The sequence below is a fragment of the Trachinotus anak genome, unplaced genomic scaffold (genome assembly GCF_046630095.1).
Source record: "Trachinotus anak isolate AG129_WGS33_773 ecotype Australia unplaced genomic scaffold, CSIRO_AGI_Tana_v1 ptg000007l, whole genome shotgun sequence".
In the NCBI taxonomy this organism is placed as follows: domain Eukaryota; kingdom Metazoa; phylum Chordata; class Actinopteri; order Carangiformes; family Carangidae; genus Trachinotus; species Trachinotus anak.
The window spans coordinates 7,803,444-7,829,096 of NW_027273858.1; the positions used below are offsets into that span (position 1 = coordinate 7,803,444).

General features: G+C 39.5%; 1 long non-coding RNA gene across 2 annotated transcripts; it reads left to right on the forward strand.

Annotated features, from left to right (window-relative positions):
* Positions 1 to 11,180: 11,180 nt before the first annotated feature.
* LOC139622432 (uncharacterized) lies at positions 11,181 to 24,857 on the forward strand. 2 transcript variants are annotated; one of them, XR_011691252.1, is made up of 3 exons: positions 11,181 to 11,284; positions 11,897 to 12,184; positions 23,825 to 24,857. It is a non-coding gene; the product is annotated as an uncharacterized lncRNA (long non-coding RNA). The 2 variants fall into 2 exon arrangements; XR_011691251.1 differs by lacking the exon at positions 23,825 to 24,857 and adding an exon at positions 19,253 to 19,569.
* Positions 24,858 to 25,653: the final 796 nt, after the last annotated feature.

Below are 25,653 nucleotides of genomic sequence, written 5' to 3' on the forward strand. Positions count from 1 at the left end.
TCGCCCTCGCTTTGTTTGGGTCCCCACCAACTCCAGAGGGAAATATCTGGCTCTTCAGCTGCTGAATGCTCCACTGGAGTTCACTGCACAGTCACTAACTTTATCTGTCTGTCATTTGGTGATGAGCAGGAAGCATACTGTTGGTGTTCATAGTATTTCACCAGAGAGCAGCTGCTGCTATGGCTAAAAATGATGCTGATGAGAGTGAACCCCAACAGTGAAGCTGCAGGCTGGACAGTTAAACTGTGAGTTGAAAGATGCTGAAATGCTTCAATGAATCTTCAATACTTCAGAGTCTGGTGATAATTCTCTGTGGGTTCACTTCATGTACTCATATGATCCATTGTTTATAGAAATATATAGATCATGGCTACTTGAAACATTTCCTTATCTGTGTCCTTGCATATAATACATTATAGTGTGTTACAGTGTGTTATTTACTGTTTTTATATAGGGCTTACATAGAGTGGGTTAAAATGAAGTGTTATGGGTTTGCAAATGGATTAATGATAAATGCGGAATTACATTGAAATCATACAATGGATGGTGGCCAATATGTTTCTGTGATTTTGTAATGTAATGAAAAATAGGTAAACCAGTGATACTCCTGAGATACATCTTCTCTTGTACAAAGGTAAAAGAACAACAAAGGGTGGAAAATATGGAAGAAAAGAACTGTGAAACTTTTTCATGGTTAAAAAAATAAAATAAAAACAGTTTAGCACCCAGGGGTGAGAAAAAGTTTGTGGTTATGCTTTTAACAAAGGAAATCATTGATCTGGGAGTCTTTTGTCTCCTCTGTTGCTAAGTGGAGTGTGTTTTGCATTTTATTTTGCCTGAATGGATTCACTGCTGGACTGCTTAGGATTTGCTTAACATGCTAAACTGAACAAACCTTCTAAGAGCTTTTACTCAGAGAAACTTTTTCTTTCAGGATCGTGTTTTGGATTTTAGATTTTCCTCTAAGCCGGTGACACTTGCACACAAGCAGTTAATTCCCTGCGAGAGTGTTAACAGTTTAGAGTGAGGCAAACCAGCAGGCCAGTACCTCCCAAGTGTAGTCTTTTGCTTCTAGCCTCACCAATCATAACTTTCAGCTGCATGAGAACTTACTCTGATTCCTACAGTATGTGAGTATTTCTAACGAAAGTCCTTACTGCTCCATTTTGAGTCCTGCAAACAACTTTTATGTTTTTGCCTTCATCATTAAAATCCAAATGTCTTTCAGGTGTATAAGAATCCCATGGAGAAGGTGCAGTGTTTTTCTAATTAGCACAAACTCGGTCAGTGACAACACATAGAAACCTCTATAAAGTAAAAAACTGGTGTGTTCACCGGAGCCTGAACGTAGTGAGGAGAGATGAACTGCCTCTAGGCATGTTATACTCCTCAGTTCAGCATTATTACATTCTGTATCTTCAGGTAACTAATTTTCCAGCCTTTGCTGCATTGGTCAAGAGCACATTATGAGGAAATTTGAAATTCAATATTTGCTGGGGAGAGCTCATTCACCATCAAAATTAAAGCACAGATTAATTATAAATGAGAATTGCGTATCTTTATTTTATAGCCGTCGGCAGCTGTCATTCAAAGATGACTGACTTTCCCCACACCTGCAAATGATGCATCTATGTAATTTACACATACCAAGAGACAAAATCATGAATATCCTCAATGCATGAAATAATAAAATGGCTGTGGTCTTTTCTTCTTCTAAAGAGCATCTTGTTGAATCAAAGCCCAACACCTTCATTAGGGGCCAAGTAGGAGTTATAAGTAGAAAACCAATTTATCTAAAAAGCTTCTTTGACCAGAAGATGGTGCCACACTGAGAAAAGCAAAGGAGGGAAATAACCGAGTGATGTTTATTTATTGTTTTCTGCTTATTGCTCCTGCTTAGCCCCTGTTGATGGCGCAAGCCAACATGTTGGGCTTTGATTCAGAATTGTGCTCTTTGAATAAAGGAGAGGAAAAGAGCAAGTAAGTGTGCAGTCCTCTAATTCAAAAAGCCTTGAATTTAAACAGGAAAACGTAGCCACATCTCAAGAAAATCACTTGGACATCTTGACGAGCATAAACACAGCGCTTGAGCAGGAAATAGCAAAACAATTGGCACAAAATGTGTACGTACAGAAACTCTGTATTGTGTTAAAACATAACTATTTGCCATGTGTTTGCAATTCTGAGTCTATTTTTTACTGTGTTTTAACTTTGTTTTGAATGTGAGACATTTTGTACTGACAGCAAAGCATTTTCAGTCGTCTAAAGCCACATAATCATGAAGTTTTAGGGTTATTCAAACACCACTTTCTTTTTAGACTCAACAGTTTGCATCAACGATCATGCAGGGAGAAATCTATCATAAACACAGACTGTATGCAATAGATCATTACAGCACAGATGCCAGTTTCTCCAGCAGCAGCACCTTTAATAGACCATGATGCAATTGAAAAGACATGCAGGGTTTGAGCAAAATGACTCTTACTTTTTTTTTTTGGATAGGAAAAAACTGTCACTGTGACTTGGTCTCATTATGCCATTGCTATACCTGTCAGTATCACTTGGTCTCTCACAGCTAAATTTGCAGTTAAATTCAACAATTTCACACTTTTTTTCCTACAAGTTGTTGAAAGTCCTTCTAGGAAACGTTAAAAGGACACTGTCTAAAGTAAATGTAGACAAGAATTTTTAGGGGAAGCGAGAAAAACAGTGTAAAATATACTGAGCATCACAAACTTTTGCATGCTGTCTTCCTCTGCAGTGGAGAGAAATAATTGAAACAATGTTTATAGCCCACCAAAAAATAAAGAGCTGTTGGGGATGGTTGAGGAAAAGACTGTCATTTTCAGAGAATGATAATATAAACATGGTGTGAAATTTGTTATTTCCAGTTTGTTGACTGTTCTGACCACCCTTTACTATATGTTATCGAGTAGAAATAGCAGTTCCAACTGTGGTAAATGTGCTGGCTTTTCTGTTCTGTTAATACTAACCAGATAAATACTGTTCATCAAACAAAAACTGACACCAGCTTTAGCGACAGCTAAGAGGGGACTTTTTCTTGGGTGTTTGTACTGCACAGTAGAGTGGATAGTAGATTACCAATTTGCTTGTGATTCTTGACTGACAAGGGGGGAATAAAACTCACACACAGGCAGTCAAGACTCTACAGCAAAGCTAGAAGCTCTGTGAGGCTGTAAACAGATATTAGCTAAATGCAAACTTTACCTTTGCCTTTTTTAAAAGATGTAAATGCTTAAAGAAAACTCAACTGGGGTATTTACTGATGTATTTTATGTCGTAGAATAAACATGAAAATGTCTTGAGCTTGTGTTAACCACAGACCTTATTTCAGTCTTCTAACCCAAAACCTGTTTGAAAAACCCACAGACTTCAGGGCGAGGGAACTGGAGGTGCTAAAATGCTAACTAATTTCTGGCTTTTAGGATTAATTTCTGCAGCAATCTGCTGAGGCTGATGTGGAATGTCATTAGTTTTGCAGGTATTTAGTAATAAATCAAAGTTCTGGACAACTTGAATTTTTGACTTCCATATTATGACTGAATTTCAGAGAAATCCAGTGTTGAGATATTCACTTCACTCAATTCCACAAAAGCGAACTTTATGGTAACACTAGAGGAAAAGCTAGGGGATTAAAGTCCTTACAATGTATTGTCAAGGAACAACAAAGTTCATTGCAATACACCGAATAGTTGTCGAAATATTTCAGTATGTAGCGGACAGACTGCTGGATGGACATTGCCATCATTAGAGACCTGCTGAAAATGGTCTTTTTCTCGTCCAAGCCAATAGTTGAGAAGTGACCTTTATGTTTGTCAGCCATCATGAGCTGATAAATGATCATATTAAATAAAGATAGCCTGGTCAACACAAAACGTTTGAAAGATGAAGTGTCCACTCTCGAAACATATCCCATTGTGTTTACAATGCACGGCACCAGGCAAAGAAACAAATGTGCTTAGAAAAGATGACAAATGCTGCGGGCTGAAGCACATTTGTTTCTCGTTGCTCCTGTGCATTTCAAGTGATGAAAAACCAACCAAACAACTGCAACGGTGTCATGTACTGTTGAAACTGTAATGCAAACATTCATTTTTAACACGTTGACTGTCTTTTTGTGTGTTCTTTAACAAATGTACATAAAAAGAAATCTGGACGTGGATACCATTTCAGTTTAGAGGAGAGTTTCCATTCACCTTAAAGCAAGAAATTATAATGGATAATATTAACTTGCTTTGCTCCGCTGTTATATCGCTCCATACAGACGACAGCTCCAGGGATCCTGAACTTTTGCTTCAAATGTAATAATTGATATGAGCTGGGTCTGAGCCTTAACACCTCAGGGGCTGAAATGAATGACAATCTATTCTATTTTACAGCCCAATCATATCTATGGATAAAAATACTGGGAAAAAAAACTTTATCTTGGTTGAGTCAGGAGGTCATTAGTGTGGAGGCAAACTTGAATATGTAACTACAATTCTCATGTATTCCTTTCACACAATGAATATCCACCAGGAGGAGGTCTGTTCTGCTTTTAAAGGTTGCCCTATCCATCTATTGCCAGAATGTTTCCATTATTGATCAGCGCAGGACAACATAATCATTGCTGGCACCCACTTTGCCGTACCTTTTTAAGAGTCGAGGTGAATCTGCCAGGCATGAAAACATTTAAAAGTGAGGTTGCCAGTGTTAAGGTGGCTTTGTTATTCTTAATCCATGCATGACTAAAAACATTTGCATGGTAAATCCAGAACAACAGTGTATGCCTCCCTTGCTCTCCCTAAGCTCCTGCTTGTATTGAGTGAGCCTGGTCGACTTTGCAAAGTTCACTTAGAGTTTCTGCATCTCTGTTCTGATTATTCTTGCTTGTCCAGGCAGAGCTACACCTGAACCAAAAAAAATCTGTCCTGAAGAACAAATTATGCACTGGGGGAAGAATGCGTATCCTTTTCTGCCCCTCATAACTCTCCTCTGTCTCTCTACCTCTGCTTTCCTGTTTTTGACTCCCTCGCCCCTTTCTTATTCATTCTCACAATCATACTGTCCACAGTGGTTCCAATCTCCTTTCATATATTTGGTTCTTGTTCGGACTCTGACAGCACACAGACAGAAAAAGTATTGCCACAGGCTGCTGAAACAAGAACCAATGTAACATTCTGAGCGGAGAAAATGGCTTCTAAAACTTGCTTTTTCACATGCATATATATATATATATATATATATATATATATATATATATATATATATATATATACACACAGTGCATTCAGAAAGTATTCAGACCACTTAAATTTAATGCTAAAATTGTTTAAATTCTATAATCAGTACCAGTATCAGTATAATTTTACATTTTTAAATTTTTTTTATTTTACAAATTTATTAAAAAAGGAGAGACTGAAATATCACATTGAAATCAGTAATCAGACCTTATGCTACAGCACCTGAGATTTGGCTCAGGTGCCTCCCATTTCTCTTGATCATGTTTGAGATGTTTCTGCACCTTGATTGGAGTCCAATCTGTGGTAAATTCTATTTAATGGACATGGTTTGGAAACCCTGTCTATATAGGGGCTACAATGTTTATCACAGTCAAGCCAAGACATGATGTGGAAGGAACTGCCTGCAGAGCTCAGAGACATGATTGTGACGAGGAACATATCTGAGGAAGGCTCCAAAAAAAGTTCTGCTGCATTGAAGGGTCAAGTGGCCTCCATAACTCTTAAATGGAAAAAGTGTGGAACAAACAAGACTCCTCCTAGAGCTGACCACCCGGTCTAACTGAGCAATCGGAGAAGAGGTGACCAAAAACGCGATGATCACTCTGGCTGAGCTCAGAGATCCTGTGTGGAGATGGGAGAAACTTCCAGGAGGACAACCATCACAGCAGCAGTCCATCGATCAAGGCTTTACGGCAGTGGCCAGATGGAAACTTCTCAGTGAAGGACATATTAAAGCTGCTTGGAGTTTGCAAAAAAGCACCCACAGGTCTCTCAGACTGTGAGAAACAAGATTCTCCGATCTGATGAAACCAAGATTGAACTGTTTGGCCTCAATTCTAAACATCATGACTCATCATGGCTCATCACCTGCCCAATACCAGTGAAGCATGGTGATGGCAGCATTATGCTGTGGGGATGTAGGGACAGGGGGACTGGTCAGGGTTGAGGGGAAGCTGAATGGAGCAAAGAACGGATACAGATATTCTTGATGAAAACCTGGTCCAGAGTGCTCAGGACCTCAGACTGGGCCGAAGGTTCTCCTTCCAACAGGACAATAACCCTGAACACAGCCAAGACAATGCCGGAGTGGATTAGTGAAAACCCTGTGAATGTCCTTGAGTGGTCCAGTCAGAGTGCTGACTTAAACCCAATCAATCATCTCTGTAGCGACCTGAAAATGGCTGCCCACTGACACTCCCCATCCAACCTGATGGAGTCTGAGAGGATCTGCGGGGAAGAATGGCAGAAAATCCCCAAATCCAGGTGTGCAAAGCTTTTCACATCATACCCAAGAAGACTCGAGGCTGTAACCGCTGCCAGAGGTGCGTCAACTAAGTACTGAGTGAAGCATCTGAATACTTACATCAGAATACTTACGTCAGTGTGATATTTCAGTTTTTCCTTTTGTAATACTATTCACTTGATATTGAGTTTAGATTAATGAGGGAAAAAATGAATTTAAATGATTTTATTCTAAGGCCGCAACATAACAATATGTGAAAAAAGTGACAGGGTCTGAATACTTTCTGAATGCAGTGTATTATTAACTACTCTAATGCGTTTGCGTGTGCATGTCTCCCAGTTGATGTGAGCTGCTTTTTGTTATGTGCACTGCGTTTCTGAGTGTACATTCCTCAGTGTACGTGTTTCTATATTTATCTGTGGAAAGCTGCAACAGTGGAGGGTGTTAATGCAAGATGAATCCGCCTGCATGTTCCTCTGACTGACCTGTTGTTCCCCTTTGTGGTTTATGAATGGTTTTGTGAAGTGTCAGAGTTGAACGCACTGAAGCCCTTTGTATGTTCTTACAGTGAGATGTAGCTGGACAGAGAGGACTAACATGTAACACATGGGCCCCAGATCGACGTCACGCTCCTGCCATCCTTTAAGCCTCCTCTCCACACACACATTGTCTCATGCACTATTAATGCTCTCATCTCTTTAATTACCCTCTCCATCACAGCTTCAGCTCAGCAATCAGCCAGGGGACCACGTGCCTCTGGGGATCACTGGCTTCCTGTTGGGATGCTACATATAATCTCAGACCTGCCAGGCTGCTTGGTTGTTGGGGCACAGCATTGATGACTGCACACACTGCATAGACTCACACAAAGGTGAGGGTTTAGTGATAACGATAATGACAGCAATGCAGCAAAAAACTGATTTGGATTTTAGATATGAGGGTAACACCTGGGGAGGATATGCAAGAGTCGTTCGCTTTGGTTCAGCAGTAGATTCATTTGCCTTTTTAACGCAGCAGAAACAGAATGTACACTACCACAGCATGAAATTACTAATCAAACAGCTAATTCATTAATGTTGCCGCAGGAATGTCATAATCATCCCTGAGAATTAAAAAATAATTACATCAGATTTACTTAACTCAAATGTGAGCACTGATCGACACATTTACAATTATGAAAATCTTTTCGAGTGTTCAAAACCCTTGGCAGATTTAACTTGCAAACAAAATCAATGTGGAGGCCAGCCTTAATCAATAGACCTCCATGCATTCTTAATGCAGCAGAATGCATAAATATTTCCTGTGAAAGAAACACATTTTTCTTTAAAGATGTTTTTCAGGATGTGATGCTGAACCACCTTAAAGATAAGGGCTGTAACGGAAAAAATGATTTGGAGGAACTGCAAGCAGATTGAAGTTTATAGATTGCAAAAAAATGCCAAGTAAACCTATTGACCTGCGTCATTACAGATCCATTGAGTCACAGTGCAAGTGTTCAGCAGTACTTAGCCGTTGTAATGTTTTTGGTGGAGGATGCATGATTGATGTGGTTGAAGTTCAAAGCAAAGTTCAACATCAGACAGAAAAATCCATAAAGGGAACAGACAGGCAGGCAAACAAGAGCACAAGCTGGACCACTATGGCTAGAGTGGCACAATAGACAATCTGGCGAGGGACTGGTATTTGTGAGCAGGAATATGTACTAGAGAGTTGGTGAGGGGATTGGGAGCAGGTGTGCAGGCAGGTGGGGATCAGGTGATTGGAATGGCTGAGGAATACTCTTAAAAAGGCAGGGAAAATGTTTGAAACTGACAGGACAGAATGATGCAGAATTGTAATGTTGAGGCCTTTGCCTTGACGAAACTGGGAGAGAGCATTGAACATTTCTAGGAGGCAGATTCTTCAGCAGATCTAAACCAAAACAAGAGGAATAACCTCAACATCTGCACTGGTTTACTCTGGGTGCGCTGCTTTTCTTCCTACAGTCCAAAGTCATGCAGGTTCGGTGAACAGGTGAGTCGCAAATTGCCTGTAGGTATGATTGTGAGTGTGAATGTTTCTCTGTCTCTACGTGTCCATCCTGTAATGGACTGGCGACCTGTCCAGGGTGAACACCGCCTCTTATCCAATGTGAGTGGGGATTAGAGTCCAGGTCCCCATCACCCCATACAGGATAAATGGGTATGGATAATGGATGGAGGGTGGATGGATGGATGGATGAAATAACCAAAGTGGCACAGCAGATATTTACAGAACAGTCTTTTTGGCAATACAACACAGTGCTGGTGCAATTGATACATGACATAATACAAATATGTTTCAATCTACCTTGGATCTGACTTTCATATTAATGTAACCCTCAGTTTATCTTAAAGCAGCATCAAATCATTATATATCACTTGGAGTAGCAGAACAAACTGTAAACACAACACTGACATGTAAGGACCTTGTAAAGTCAACATGGCAAACAGCTGATTATTTTCACACCCAGCAGATGTAGAGCAACATAAGCATTCATTTGGAGTCTGCTGCCTTACAGTAAAGTTGCAGTCTGTGAAACCAAAATAATGAGCAGAAAGATACTACACATACTAATTTATCTGTAGTGCAGCTTTAAAGTCTCAGTATGTCAGCTCATTGTTGTTGTCCCACAGCTGAACTCCAGTTCTTCTGGCATCAGTTTTTACACCAGTTGCCCTTCCAGATGTAATCCTGGGTTTGAGGGGCCAGGGATCGAACCGCCAATCCAGGGATCAGCAGCCAACCTGCTCTACCAGCTGAGCCATGGCCTCCTGCCTCAGTCTGCAGTAGTAAAATATACAAAATCTTCTTGTTCCTGAATCAGTACAGTCTATGATCAAGGTCTGTAAAGTAGATAACAGCACGATAACTTAAGAGCAGATTTCTAATTCCTAAAGTCTCCATCAATTTGCACATTGACCATTGTTAATTAGCTCGGAATCAGCTGCTAAATGTCACATGACAAATAATCAATCATGACTCCCTTATTATGCACATATAATTTCTATTATGGTGCCTCCTCAAATAGAGTAATCAATCATGCTGAGTTTTTAAGGAATGCACCATTACTTTATGGTTTCCTCACCATTATTAAGCATTTCTGTGACAGCTCAGAATTTTGTGTACTTTGTTGTACAGTGTTACCAAGTTCAATACTAACAGGCTCGCTATCAAGATGGATTGTTGGATTTGACCGTGTGATTGTTATTTTTGGCTAAATGCCTTTTCTTCTCTCATATTTCTGATTTAATTTTAAACCTCTCATTAATTTTCTTTTTATCCCAACATCTTGCTTGCTCTCTGTTTCCTCCTGCTTTATTGTTGTGCTGTCACTCAGTATGCTGGTCACACCACCACTCAGTGAGTCTGGGCCTTACCTGAAGCCATTGCACACCAAAATCAAAACAGTGTTCAACCTCTAAGATTCTTTGAAAAATATTGTGCTCACATAAAAAAAAAACGAACAAACAAAAAAAAAATCCAGTGGCCATCAGTGATGAACATTTCATGTTGATACTTCAGAAGCAGTGATGATAATTTCCACCCTGCAGTAAACTGTGATTTGACAGAAAAAAAAAAAAAAAGGTTGTCGTGGAGAATCAGGTTTCGGAGGGCATGCAGTGATCAAGAAGCTGTAGGATGTTCAGGCAAACACACCAACACAACTCTGAATCAGTCTATCATGAAATTGACCTGGATATTTTCAACCTGTGATAGCAGTGAATCGGTGCCTTTAAACACAAGCATCTACCTCACAGCTATGTGAACCCCTGCTTTTATGTAGATGAATCAGAGGTTCATCTGTTCTGCTAATGCTGAAGAAGAACAAAAGCGATGACCAAAGGTTAAAAAATCTTTGTCAGTGTCTTCAAACATATTTACATTTTTAAATAGAATGGCACTGAAGATTGCCCTTTCGGTTCCACTGACTTTCATTGCTCAGTATGATTGAGGCTTTCTTTCATAGTTTAATCTGAGAAGCTGAAATATTGGCTATTGTTGGTTCTATCATAACTGTGGAAATGTCATTTTAGAGGGTGTCAGAAGACTTGAGTGAAGGTGTGACTAACACTGGTCACACCCCACAAGCAAACTTAGACAAGCCATACAAAAGTGAAGTATTTTTAAACAACATGTTTAACTTTTACAAAACAAGGCGCTTGTGCAAATTGGCATTAGATAAGTGAAAGTATTCTGGTTAAACTTCCCCAACTCCGAAGAGCAGTGTAAAACCACAACACTGTCAGCTGACAGATTTTTTTTTTTTTTGTTTTATTATTTTACTGTACGTGTTTTTTAATTGTGTCAATACACTTAAAGTTCTTGTATTCACTCAGGTGTTTTCGTTTCTCTCTGCTCAGTTTAAGTAATAACGTATGGTCATACTGCAGTGTGTAAGGTCTTTAGAAGATAAATATTAATTAATAGAAGAAGGCCAAATTACATCCTCACTCCAGAACAAGTTTGGACAAACCATGCAAAGGTGATATTTATATTTTATTGAATTTTATTGAAATTAAATTCTTGAATTATTGAATACACTCATCAATTGTTATTTGAAAGGGTAAAATGGAAAAAAAAAAAAGATTCTTTTTTTTTTTTTTTGCCTTTTTGATTTGAATTATTTCCTGTCTTTTCATTCAGTTGTGTCAGTACATTTAAACTTGTTGCACATTCACGCAGGTGTTCGGCTGATTGGACACCTGCTCAGGTTAAATGAAAACGCCTGCGCGATCAGGCCACAGATCTGCACTGGCTTTAAAAGACATGGAATGAGGTATGTGTGCTTGTGTTATTCAAAGTGTTTCTTATCTTTAAATCTTTCTAATCTAAAAATGGAGGGAGTATCATCAACAGTAACTAGCTGAGGGTAGAAAGCAGGACTTTGGCTCTCTGCATTTATTAGATTCAAACAGTAAAAACGTTACACATCTTTATCTGTCACTTGGACAGCACTGCCACTTCAACAGTCACTTAACTGCCTTGAGTAAACTCGCTCTGCAATGTTTTTCTCAATGGAGTATTTCCTGAAACACTGGTTTTGATGTGGTTGGCCGGGTGGTCTCTAGCTTATATCCCAACATCCCTGTGAACCCACTTACCAACACTCCCATGCATCATTTGCAAGTATGATTTGGAGGAGGACCACACTGCCTGTGTGAATTGCAAATAGGTACAGAGAGAGGAATCCTGTTGAAACACTCTGATTTCAGCTTCACGTTGTATTTAAAATAAATTTTAGCCAGGGCTGACAGGCGAGAGGATACAGTATGTGGTACTGTGCCATGGTTCTGTTAATGTTGAATATACATCAGAGGCTTGCAAGGTGAGGAAGCAGCCAGCTGTATCCTCCACTAAAACGTCTGTTTGTTTTACTTCTCATTCCAAGGCACTGTGGCTTCGCCCCTGCACTCTCACTCTCAGATCCTGAGCTCCCAAAGTGAAAGAGGCACAGCAATCTCTGGGCTCATTGACTGTGGGGCCTGTGGGGCTTTGTGGTAAAAGTCTAGGCACGTATTAGCTCTGCAGTGCTGGCTGACCCAGACTGGTCCCTGGCCACATAACCACCGTCTCATGCCTACTCAAAGGGCCCCTGTGTTGGAATGTGTCGGCACGGAGCCTGGCCCCTCTGGAACATCATCCACGGGATATGCAGAGCTGGCAGGTTGACAGGCAGGTATGTAGGCACAAGATGGCTGGAACGTGGCCATGCTGCCTTCTCGGATCATGCTTAAGAGGCCTGTGTGGGGATTTTTTATTCCCCGACCATCATTCCCTCAATCCAGTTTCATTGTTGGTCTTTTTATGTGCAAATTTCTCTATCCAATCTCTTGATGTGAAAACCCATCCATGTGCAAATGTACATCTACTTCTTGTTTCTTTCTGTGTTTCTGTTTGTCCCACTCTACTTCTCCTCACATCATTGAAACCCCTTCCCTGCGTGCTATTCCTAAGGCTGTCTGTAGTAGCCGTTGTGTTATGATTAATTGATAAATTCCCAGTCTTCCTGTTGTCTTCCCTTCCGTCTCACCTCTCTCTTCCCACCTCTCTCCAGTTATTTACTTCCTCTCTCTTCATTCCCCAATCAGCCCCATCCTCCACGCTTCCTCCACTACCCTCCTTCTGCATCCCGTCTTCTACTCTCTGTGTTGTGCTGTTTCCTTACCTAATTAGAAATCCCCTGTAGGTTTTGGTTACAAAGCAGAATATTTACTGTGAGCAGTTCAGTCACGGGTTTCTGGGTCATGTAAGGCAAAAGGGAGACTGATCACCCTGAAGACTGATACTTAACATGACTAATTCATTACTAAATAATGCATTAGTCTGATTAAATTACTCCTCTTACTGATAAAGTAGTGTAATGCATTACAGTTTAATTTTTTGTCAACATATTAAAATATTGAACTGGGGAAAGCAACTTGCCTTACAAACAGAATTTCAGTAGTACTTTTCCATGATGCTTCATTTAATTATTATTTTGTTGACCACTGAACATTGTTTTAATATAAAACTTAATATGCACATGCAGGTCTGAACTGTTACCTAGCAACAGTTGCTGTAAGTAGGTAAAGACAGATGAGTGCTGGGAGGAGACACTGGAGTTAGCAAATTTAAGAATGGCAGGGGAGACTGGAGACCTTCAAATGAGGAGAGATACATTATTTGAACCAGCTTCCTAGAAAGACAATAGTTTTATCAAGAAGTTGCACTTACCCTAAGTCATTTCTAATCAGCCCTGATGTCTTGTGGTAATTCTTAGACATGAACTCAGTTATGATACAAATTTAATATTTATTGAATTGATTCATATCTGAGTTTGAGGCATATTTTGTCAGCCTTTGTTTTGTACAAGGCCAGTTAAATATTCAATTTATACTCACTGACTCTCTGCTACCTCAGAGGGTTATTTTCAGTTTTAATACATATTTCAGTGGTTGGGCCTCATACTTCATTCTTTACTGTGGAAACACCACTTCTTAATCAGCAGGTGGAGTTTGCACAGTTTTCCTGGAAACCTTGATGTGCACATTTCCCTCGTTGAGCCCCAGAGTTTTGCTGTGGGTTTTACACCAAACGGTTTTTCCCTTTTTTAATGCAAGATTAAGGCAGTTTCTCAATGGAGCATGTTTCATACTTAGCAGCAATACAAAGTGCTTTACAGACTGCATAATAGAATAAATAAGACAGGATGTAAAAAATGAAACTTAATTAATTAACTTATTAAGTGACAAGTGGAAGTATGAAATCTTCATCTCACATTAGATGGAAACCTCATAACATGTTTCAATTGATGAAATTTGATTATGTACATACTGACTATGTATACATGTACAGTACAGGTATTGAAATGATTACATATCCAGTTTTCCTAGCTAAAACGCACAAATTACTGAATTGTTATTGAAAATCAATACAGCTGGCCCGTTACACCCTGTGAGAGTTCCTCTGTTGGCATTCCTCATTACTTACTGTGTTTAATTGGATGAGTGACATGTGACAGGGGTTAAGCGCAGCAAATTTGATTGACACAAATGGAAAGAAACACTCATCTTCCCAGGGGGATCAGTGTGTGTCATGATTGCCGAGTGATGCAATTAAAGAATTCCCAGTGAAGTGCTTAAATGCTGTGCTGGAGGCACTTTACAGGAACTGCTTCAGAAGCAGCACCTCGAAGGAAATGCTAGATTAAAAGCAGCTAATTTTCTTGACATAGAAGTCCTCTAGCTTGCCTATCATACCTGAAAATAGATCCAGTAATGCTTGGGGTGTAAACAGTGGTTACGTTTATGGTAGACGTAAAGAAAAAACATGTTCATTGCACTGGAAGGAATCAGATGGTAGGCACATTGCTATCACACAACCAGTTCTCCAACCTAACAACCATGTAGGTTTTTTTTTCTAAACCGGTACAACCCATAATGGTTCAGTTTAGGCACAAAAACTGCTTGGTTAGGTTTAGGAAAGTTTGTGGTTTGGGTTAAAATAAGTACATTGTTGTTCAGGCTGTGGAACGGTCAGGGACAAAAGAAACAACACAGACTATTGGTTTTAAACAAGAAACAAACAGCAGTCTCTTGTGTGAAAGTCCTGTGTTCCATACACAGACTGTGTTGCTCAAAATACAACGTCAGTTGACTTCCTCCTTTGCTCCCGTCATAATTACACCAATCACCAGAGATTGCCTACCAGAGGTTGTAATGAGCTGCTTGCACAGATGATCTATGGGGTCATCAGGACAGCCAGTCAGATTCCACAAGGCACTGCTGCATACGCATTTTTACGTTTCCGTGACAGTGTGTTGCTGTAGTGTACTGTACCTCACTATAATTTTTTTCCTTGTTTGTATAGAGAAAGAGAACTGTAATTATCAAGTACTTGAGATGTTCAATAATAGGAACAGGGCTATGTAAACTTTGAGACTAATGAGAAATTTAATAGTGGCAATTATTCATAAGATTAGACACCTAAATTAAAGAATTCTGCATCACTAACAGTAGAGCTGTGACTAACAATTATTTTTGTTGACAGTCTGTCAATTATTTTATCATTAACCAATTAATCTCTTAGTCTTTGCATTGTTAACCCATATTTCTCTTATGGACTGTTTTTACATTGATGGCGTTGTAGGCAACAAAACAAAAGGGAAATCTAATTGTATTTGGTCTTTGTGTAAATGCAGGAACTTTCTGGTTTAAAAAAAATACAGACAGACCTTAAAGTGCTCAGGTTGTGTCCTCACATAGATGAATGTACTGTTGAATGTTGAAAGGTAGTGATGGATGTATTTTAATCAAAAATGAGTTTGTTGCTGTTGAGGAAAAATGCAGGACGGACAGACTGTGCTGAGTTCAAGGTAGTTACATAAAAAAACAACCTGATCGTCTATAATAACAGTATAATTCTTTTTTTTTTTTTTTTTTTTTGTGCAAAATCACATAATTTACTTGTTGCCCTTAGAAAATGCCCCCAAGGCCCAAAGAGGCTTCTTCAAAGTGTGAGGCTTGTCTAGCCAACAGTGCAAAATCTGAACATATTCTATTTAGAATATTTTCTCACTTGAATGAAGCATTAAATCCTCTTTAACAAGCCGTAAATGTTTGGCTTTTTTGGCCAGACCACAACAGTTCACACATTGACCATAGACAGTTCAGCCATATACTTGTTTACTGATATACTGAGGAATCACTCATGACTGGTCAGTTATCAAAATTGGTGAAAATTTACTGTCAATCCACCATCAATTTTATTGATTGAACCAGGATTTATGTTTGATACAAGGTGTGTGATCCATGGCATTGTGTAGGTTTTGTTGTTGTTGTTGTTGATATCACAATCATAATACTAGACCGTTATATGTGATCAGGGAGTGTACTTTATTTTTCACACACTCCCTCTGTGTAGATTCTTTCATTCACTCTGTGATACTTGAGATGGCATTGAGCTCTGCTTTGCCTCAGCACGGAGCATGAAAATATTCTGTGCAGTTGTTGTTCTTTCATTCATTGTGATAGAGAGCAGCGATCGTGGTGAGCAGAGAGTTTGCAGTGGAGATGTCTGATAGATGTGTAATAGCAGACGTCTTCTCCTGAAAATGTTCTCTGCACTCTCCACAGTCTTTGCCAGCATCACAGACTTGTGTAAGGGAACACAAGCTGACCAACCGCATATCTTGCAGTCATTACACAGTACCTCTGTAGCCACTGCAGGCATAGGCTTTGACTCTTCTCTGTAGCTGTAAAGTGGAACCCCACAGACATACAAATTAAGTTTTAAGGCCAGGGTAAGTTTGAAAGAAAGTAGTGTGTTTGAAGTGCCATCCTTCCACTGTAAAGGTTGTTCCAAATTGTTGAAAGGCTGACCGAGTTGGGAAGGACAGCTGTAGACATGGGGGACAAAGGCACATACTTTCTTTCCTCAAAGGCATTCATGGTGTTGCAGGTGTTGGTGAAAAGTGACAGAAGTCATTGTATGAAAAAAGCCTTGAGAGGGTTCAAATCCTGCGTACTCTCTGACATCCACATATCTGGTCAAACGCTGCACAAAGTTTAATGCTCTAACACAAAGTCATACTAACACTCTGAATGTTTCAGCAATAATGAACGGTTTTCACTTAGGTATGTGCATGTGTCACAATATATTAACACGTCTCTAATCTCTTGCGGTGATTCCTGATGCAGCATGTGCAGTGCTTGGTTTCTTTTAGAGGGTGGCTATGTGATTTGTTAAACAAGAGACACCCCTCCTTTCACATCTCTGTTGAGAACACTGGCATTGTGTTTGGTGTATAGTGGTGCATAGATCTTTTCAATGTATTCAATACACACTGCCTCTCTTCCACTATCCAATTGCCATTTATCATGTCACTATGAAAACAACCATGCTGAGCAAAAGACAAATTAACATGTGAGCAATATAAAGACTATAATTAATGAAAAGAGAATTTTTGTTCCCTTTAGATCCCTAAATGAATCAAATGTTTATACACAGCAAACATATGTAGGGAAAATTAACTCAATTTGGGGAAATATGGCGTTAATCAGGATTTTGGATCCATTTTCATTATTTGACAAATGATAACAAAACTAACAGTTTCTCTTGGTGATGAGTCAAGAGTGTCTATGACGCACAAAATAACTTTAAGCTTAGATAGAACAAGCAACATGGGAACTGGATACACACAGTGACTGAAAGTAAGTTACAGAAAACAAAGGCAACAACTTTAAACTTAAAAGCATTATTACAACGCACTACTAAGATTGACACAACAACAACACAACAATGGTACTACAGTGAAGAAAATATTACAACAGGGGAATAAACCAAATTAATGTGACCTTTACTGGGCGCTACTGGTAAAGCAGAGGTAAATTTAGAATCAACTCTGGATAGAGAAGCCAATTGTAATTTCTGAATTCACCCAGTTAGCAGAAAGAGGTATGTGTATGTCTGTGGAACAGCTGATTCAGCATGACGGTGTCTAGTGTAAGTAAGTGAGTGAGGGTGATGATCCAGCAGTGGAGGATTGGCGGTGCAGCAACACAGAGGCAGAACGGGACACCTAGCACTGGTAACATGGAAATCAGTAAAAGAATCAATAGTCACGTCCCCTCTGGTCACATTGTCCAGCAGAAGCCAGGTAGCTTTTAAGACTAGTTCCCAAATAACTGCATTTTGTTAAGTAATCGTATTGAATAAAGAACTCTTGCCCTGATGCCCTGGTGACTATAATGAGACCAAACATCACATATTAAATATTAATATTATACGTTTAGCACACTTAGAATTGGCAGAATTCAACTATAAAAAAACAATAGTAAATCGGTAAGAGTACAAATATACACATGAAAAGAAAAATAAAGTAAGGAAACGTCACGCTTACACATGTTTTCTTGCAAGAGTCTATGGAGCAGCATGGTGAAGAGGCAGTCAGAAGGAGGGGGCTTTAAGATATGTGAAGGGAGTCTCACTGTGAAGGATATGTAGCTGTGAAAAGCTTATGTCTTCAACATTTCAGTGTGGCAGTTCTATCCTCAGTGTGTCAATCTAAAAGTGATGTCGGATTTCCTTTCCTTTTTAATCCCATCTTGATATTCCTCTGTATTTATATCCAGGTAGGCTGAAAGAGAGTGCTAGAGGTTAAGCACCCGTCAATGCGGGACAGCAGCCCTCTGCTGCGAGAGGGGCCTGTGGAATCTCCAGTGTCACTCTCTCATGCCCTTAAGAAGCACTTATCCCTGCTTTGTCCAAAAAGGTCTTTGAATATAAACACCAGGCCCCATTTAGCACCTGGTCTGAGCTGCAGTTTGCCTCACAACTAATTTACAGCTGCAGGAAAGGCCCTGGTCCCTGGTGTTTAGAGGCGGGGTGGGGGTAGCATGGAAGGCATCATCCAAATATATTTGCCTCAGGAATATCTTACACTTTCACTTTCAGCACAAACAAGTGCTGAGAGAAGAAACAAGTATTTTATTGATTTCAATATCCATGTGTTCATGCTGTAAAACATTTGCACAGTACTTGCTTTCACACATGAACATCAGCCTGTAACATTGGTTGAGAGAACAGAGTGTTTTCTTTACAGACAGGGCAGCCAGACCTGAGGGATAAGTGTATCATGTCAGATTTATACCTTATCTGTCCAGGATGGAAGGGTGTTTTCATGCTGTTCACCAAAACCCACAGAGAATTATCCTGTGAATAATGCAGTGCCTTAGGTGGAAATACAGCCTTGGGCATGTCTTCCTCTGCAGTATGAGAATCCAGGGAATTTGCATATCAACCAGTTATTTTCATGGGGGTTGTGAGTAATATTACAAATTGGCGTGTGGTTGCTTTATTTATTTATTTATTTATTTATTTATTTATTTATATTTATATTTATATATATATTCTCTCAATGTGTGTGTGTGTGTGTGTGTTACAAATCATTCTTTGTTGCAGAACTCAAATAAAAAATGAATGAACTAAATAAAAAAAATGAGACATTCAAGGTTGTAGACAGATGCTGAAACATAGATACACGGAGACAAAGTTCAGTCAAGGCAAAAAACTCTTAGACCTGTGTAAAAGGCATCAGCCCTTCTGTAAAGTGTTCAATCAGACGTCTCGCAATGAGAGACTGGATTCAAATCAAAGAACCTTGAAGTCATCTCATCTTTTGTGTACTGGCCAGCTGTATCTGAGCCTGCATCTAAAAAAAAAAAAAAAAAAAAAGAACTTTTTTTTTCCTCCTGTTCTGATGCAGTGAAGAACATGCCTTCAGCGCTTCCTCCGAATTCAGAGGAGATTTCCGCTGAGTAGCTCGACCTCACAGCCTAATCACCAGATCTAAAACTCCAGCAGAGCTCCAGGCTGCACCGAGAGGGATAAACCCCCCCCCTGCTGTTGCTTCCTACAGCTCCACATGCCAGGACACAATAAATTCATACTGCTGGCAGCCTTGGACCATCCCAATAGTACAACTCTCATCCCCTGTGCTCATTTTTTGTCTGTATTTGCATAATATCAATTTGGTTTGTAATAGCCTATTGGGCAACACAGTCTGCAAGTTTGCATAAATTTAAAAAAAAAAAAAGCTGAATTCATGTGATGTTTATGGTCAAAGCACAACACTACAACCTCTGCTTTTACAGTGGAAGAGATGAGAATGTAAGCTTAAATGGGCAACGTGTAGACGTTCACTGAACTCAGTGTAAAGGAGGTTTCCGTCTGTGAAGCTATCTCTAATAGAGAGGCAGACCTCTGATGGTGACTCTCTGGGGGGATTCATGTGTCTGTGTGCGTGAGAGGGGGAGGCTGTTGATGAATTTAATCACAGATAGGCAAACTGGCTGTGGGCTGAGTTAGAGAGTGAGTGAACAAAGCTCACTGCCTTTCCCTGGATGGATAATCATACAGACCTGCTACACTCCTCCTCTGCTGGCTGCTTCTAAGGAGCGCGCACACAAAAAAAAGAGAGGAAGTCACTGTCAGAGAAACAGAGAGACAGGAAGACAGAGATGAGGAGAAATAGAGCAAGAATGATGTGATGGGAAGAAACAGTGCAGAGAAGATTAGGTGAGGGCCAAACTAAATCTAGAAAGCAATCCCCAGGCAGGCACTTACAGTGGAGCCAGAATCTCTATTAACAAAGCTTGTAGGGATGAGTATGAGTATGTCTCATGACTAAAAATAAATCAGCAGCTCTTTTGAAATGTAATTCATACCAATAGGAGATGGACAAGGGGAAGTGGTACAAAAAGAGAAATGTGGGATTCTCTTTTTTTTTTTTTTTCTTTATTGTCTCCTTTTTAAAACCAGAACTCGGTCATCTGTGAGGGGAGGTGTGGATGGTTTGCGTGGATTGTGATGAAACTGGTCCCCCACGGGAGTCTCCCTACAGGCAGAATAATGAACTGAGCGGTGTGTGACTGATGTGTGCTCCAAAGCAGAGCGCATTACATGGGGACAGCGTGTGTTTCTGCAATCACGAGTTGACTTCCTGAAGGGAGAATCCTTTTTTCTCTTGTCCCCTGGTCCACAGGGAGGTCAGGGATCAATCGGCTTCAGAGGATCATCCCTACAGCTGGGAGACATTGAGTTTCTTGCTCCCAAAAGCTTCAGCTTGTTGATTTGTTGTCTTTAGATTTCTTTACCCACTAGATCAGTAGTTTCCAACCTTTGTTATGATTCAAATCATAATTTTTATTTTGTCAAATGATATGAGCTGCTGCTCAGTCTTTCCAGATCTCACCTGGCAACTGCAGAAGTACCCTGACATGTAAAAGTACCCCTTGAGGTCACCTGTGATCCACTTTGTCTCTTTGTTTGTAGGTGAGACATTACAAACACTGTTGCAACAGTTTGACCTCAAAGTTGAATGTTTGTAACTTTTCTATTGAGCTGTAGGATAATCTCCCTCAAATCCTCCTTGTATGTTTGATAATGTACTCCAATATCCTAATCAAACATTTGTAGCAGCTCACGAATGTAGTTACAGAAAGATGGGATGAAGGCTTTGCTTGCATATTCTAATTATGTAAATAAGAATGGTGTGGTGGTGCATTTTAATATGAGAGTTTGCCTGTGCTAATTCAATCACACCATTGTCTGCACTGAAAATATATAATGACTTGATTAATTCAAAACATTCATTAACTATTATTGAAGATTGAAAATTGAACATTTTAATTTAATTTTTTTTTTTAATTTAGTTTTGTTTAAATTTTGCTGAAAGGTGATCAACATTAAAATCCAGATAAAATGTACACATCACAACATCTCTACAGCTTTGTAGAGTGTTGTTTAGAGACCATAGTTTAATATTTCATTTGTATTTTAGTATTCAGAAGACCCTTTTATCTGTTAGATTTACATGATGAAATCAGTTGTGCACCAATATGTTCCTAACAGATTAGACTTTATTAACAAAGTCATACATTCAAGGTTGCACATTATAGAAAAAGTGGTCTAAATCTGTTTTCTGTTTTCTGAGTTATGAAGCAAACTTCTGCTTGTAAATCTCCTTTGTGGAGTCTTTTGAAATGTCAAACTAAAAACAAAAATGGAGTCTTGTTTGAGATCAGAGGGTAGAAACTTAGATTTTGAAATATGAAATAATGAAGCTCATCAACACATGAAAGAAAGACTGTGGGAGGTGTCAAGAAAAGAGAAGTGTAGAAGACATAAAGCCCATTAAAACAAAACACCAGATATTTTTCAAATAATTTTGCTAAACAATTACATATGGATGCATTTTAAAATATTTGCAAAACATGCTTATTAAACTCGACAGTTTTATCTTCAGTGAGATGATGCATTGTTTTTAGCTATGCTACTGTTAGTCAGTTCACCACTGGTCCAAACTGAAATATCTCTCAACAATTTGACTTGGTGATGACTTTTGATCATGTACTTTTCATCCTTATGATCAAATTCCTCAAAAACTAAAGACATTAACCTCAGCCTAAGTTGTTCTTTGTGTTAATTGCTAATTAGCAAATGTTAGCAATCTAAAAGATGGTTAACATGGTAAACATACCACAGTACCGCTGTGCCTAAATGCAGCCTTGGAGAGTCTGTACAATAGCTGTTGACTCTTAGTCTTTTTACAGTGTCTGCCACTACAAAATATGAGTGAAGAAACAAGACAGCATCTAAAACTATTCTGGCATCTGGCAGGGACCGTGTGTAATCCCAGTTATTTTCAAGGTTACGACACTGCTTTGGTCCCTAACTACACTGACATGATTCTGCTGTGCAGCAGCGCTACACTGCACCAACAGGGGTAACTGTGACACATTGTGCCTGAGTTGCCTCCAGAGTCACTGTATCACAGCTTTCTGAGCGTCCTGTAGCGAGGAATACTGTTAGACATAGATCCCCACAACCTCTCCTACACACACATACACACTCACACTTAGCGAAGCCTTCACTGTTTTATTCAGGGGCAGATCTTTGTCCCCTGGCACCTCTTTTGTCAAATCCTCTTGTCGGGCTCTTTGAAGATCGCATTTCTAATCAGGAATGATGATGATGATAATAATAACCCTGTGTAGTGTTATCATAACCCCAAATAGAGTTCTTCAGGCCACAGACTCCCTCTCCTCATGTCCTCTTTCTTTGGTGTTTTTAAGCAATTTGCTACTGGGACTCGGCAAGACAGCACACTAGAAAAGACAGGCGACAAAATGGGCATAATGACTGGCCTTAGGGGGAGACAGAGCCAAAGAGCACCAAAACTGTTTGACAGTTTTAACCTCATCAACAGCGAGGCCACATCTGAGGGCAATGCGGTGACTTGCAGACTGATAAAAAGATAAATATTATTAAACAACTTCAGTCCCATATGACACTGGACTGTGTAGGGAGAAATTATGACTTGACTCAGATAAGGACGGTATCTTAATGCAGAAGGCATAGGGAAAATATTTGTCAGTCACCTCTCAACTAATTTGATTATAGTCTGAAATACTGCAGCCATCAGAAACACACCCACACCCCTGGTGTATTCCTTTGCACCATCATGGCCTTTTTGATAAACTACTGATTATGTATTTTCCCTCTGACACATAGAAGCACTTCACATGCAATGCACTATATGAATCCCTGATATGCTGAGCTATAAACTCAATATAAACACCATATAAATACCCCGAGGCTGACACGTGCATCAGAATATGGATGGAAGATGTTTTAGAACGCTGAAACATGCGTACTTGCTCAAACACCCCCAACCCCTTTGTGTTAACATGTTTATTTTTTCCTACCTTTATGGGGACCCATTTTTTATTTTACAGTCTGTCCGAGTTCTCTAATCCCAAACACTGCACTCATTTTTAAATCTTTGGATAACCCAAAAACCTACAGCTGCTGCAAATTTTAATGCCTAACCTCACACTTAAACTTGAGTTGCTCTTAGAAACGGTTTACTGTGCAAACATAAAGGGAGGCAATTAAAATTTCCCTGTACTATCGTACTTGAGCTCACAAAGCTAAAGGTACAGTAGGGGAAGTGACTGAATAGCTTATTACATTTCACTTTCACCTATGAGTGATATTTTTAACAAGTACACGTACACACCAGAACAAATGGTTACATACAGTAGATATACTGTATTACATGCAAGAAGATGCTACTGTTCTCACACATTTACACTTAAAATCTCTTTTAGGTTCTGAATGTCTTTTTCGATTCGTGCAGTGTGCTTAGGTGTCTTGAAAGGCCCTTATAAATAAAATTTATTATTATTAGTATAGTAAAAAGTTTTATAACACCTCCATTTTTGCATTTTTTTTGTTACTGAAATTTACATTGTGTCATGTGTTGCACTTGTAGGTTGCTTCCATTTTACCTTCTGCCCAGTTCATCCATGGCCATACCAACCACTGAGATCATCAAGATCTGGACCACTGTATTTTATCTGAGGTCTGTATAGTAAAAGTCCTGAAATAATTGGCTAAAATAATTCTACTTTGGAGCTGCATGGTGCAGATATTGTACAATGGCGGTGAGTGAAGTGAATGATCTTGTTGATCTTACTCAACACAGTTGTTCTTTGATTATCCCAGCAAATCATGCTCTGAGACAGGCAAACGTTAGCAGCAGCTTGACTTGCAGCCCCTCCGAGATGCCCTGTGTCCCCCAGACAACATCAGAGAAACACAGATTTTTAAATAGAAAGTGCTTCAGTATTTTTACTGCATTTAATCACTGTGTCCATTTGTTTTGGAGAGAAGGAGACCTCTGCAGGTAGTTTGGCTTCTGTTAATTGAATGATTAATAATAAAGGAATCCTAATTGGGAGAAGTTGACTGCAATAGCAGCAACTGGTGGTGAAGACTACTCCCATGCTATTTCACCATGTCATATTGTGCATTTAACCACTTCTGCAATCCCTAAATATGGTCTGTTTTCTATGAAATGTACATGATTTTTCAACGCTTGGTGACCTTTTTTTCCTTTGGCAGTTTACTGCTTACCTTTGTACTATGTAAAGTTATTCACTGGACCTGAGCTGTTTAAAATTCAGTAAAACTGGAAATATAGGGTATTCTAAAACCTTTGACCGGTAGTGTGTGCATAAATAAATATGAATAAATAAATCTGTGGGTAAATCAGGTAAATGCATCAGTTACTCACATGTAGACATGCATTCAAACAGACAGCACATGTGCGCACACTGTGTATTATGCACATTCAATCACTAATGCATGCACACAATGCCTCATATGCACATACACACACGTGTCTGTGCAAGCAAATGCATCTTGGAGTGGAGAAAAGCCCTGGATTCAAAGAATGAGCTTAAAAGGCCAAAGGCAGCAGAGTGCAGTGAGCGATGACGGGGAGGAACAGGGCATCGTAGTCACACACTTATTCTTCTCACGGTTCCATTTACCTGCACTTTCAACTTCACACACCCACTTGTTTAACCCATAAATAACCAGTGGTGACGCAGGGTAATTTTCACTTCTGTCTATTTTACAGGTGAGATGGAGATGTGTATAAAAGAAGGTGCAGATCTTCAAATTGGATGAAGTTGGAGTATTTGGAGAAAAGATAAGAATAAGATTAAAGAGTCTCTGCTAACTAGCAGTTCCCTGGACAGGAAAGGCCAGAGGTGAAGTGGCAGTGGTTTAGGGCTGGGGATGGATGGGTAGGAGGAGTTTCTACTTAACTTTGACCTTGAGCAAGTTCTTGTAAATTGTGAAGCCAGACCTGCTGGCATGTTAACATGCAAGCTTTGTGACTGTGTCTTTTTTGATACTACCACAAGGTGAAGCCAAACTTAACCAAATAAATTTAAAATGCATCATGGCTTCAACAATTTCATCTGACATCCCAGCAGAGAGATCTACACTGTAAGCTACACTTTGCAATAATCTTTTTTATGTTGCCCTGAAAGACTTGTAGATACTGAGCTAATGGTAATTTATACCTCAAGGATGCTGTTCACATTAATATGACCAAATAAACTAAATGGCAACTGAACAATGTGGTCAGGTCCTGTAAAATATACTGTAAGCACAGTACAGAGGGGAATAGCTAATGGGTCCTCTTTGTTGGACAAAGGGGTAAAATGAAGGTTATTGGCTCTTTGTTCTTTAGTTATAGTAGTAATAAATATCGCCTAAGCAGATATATTACATGAGCAGCAGTAGCTC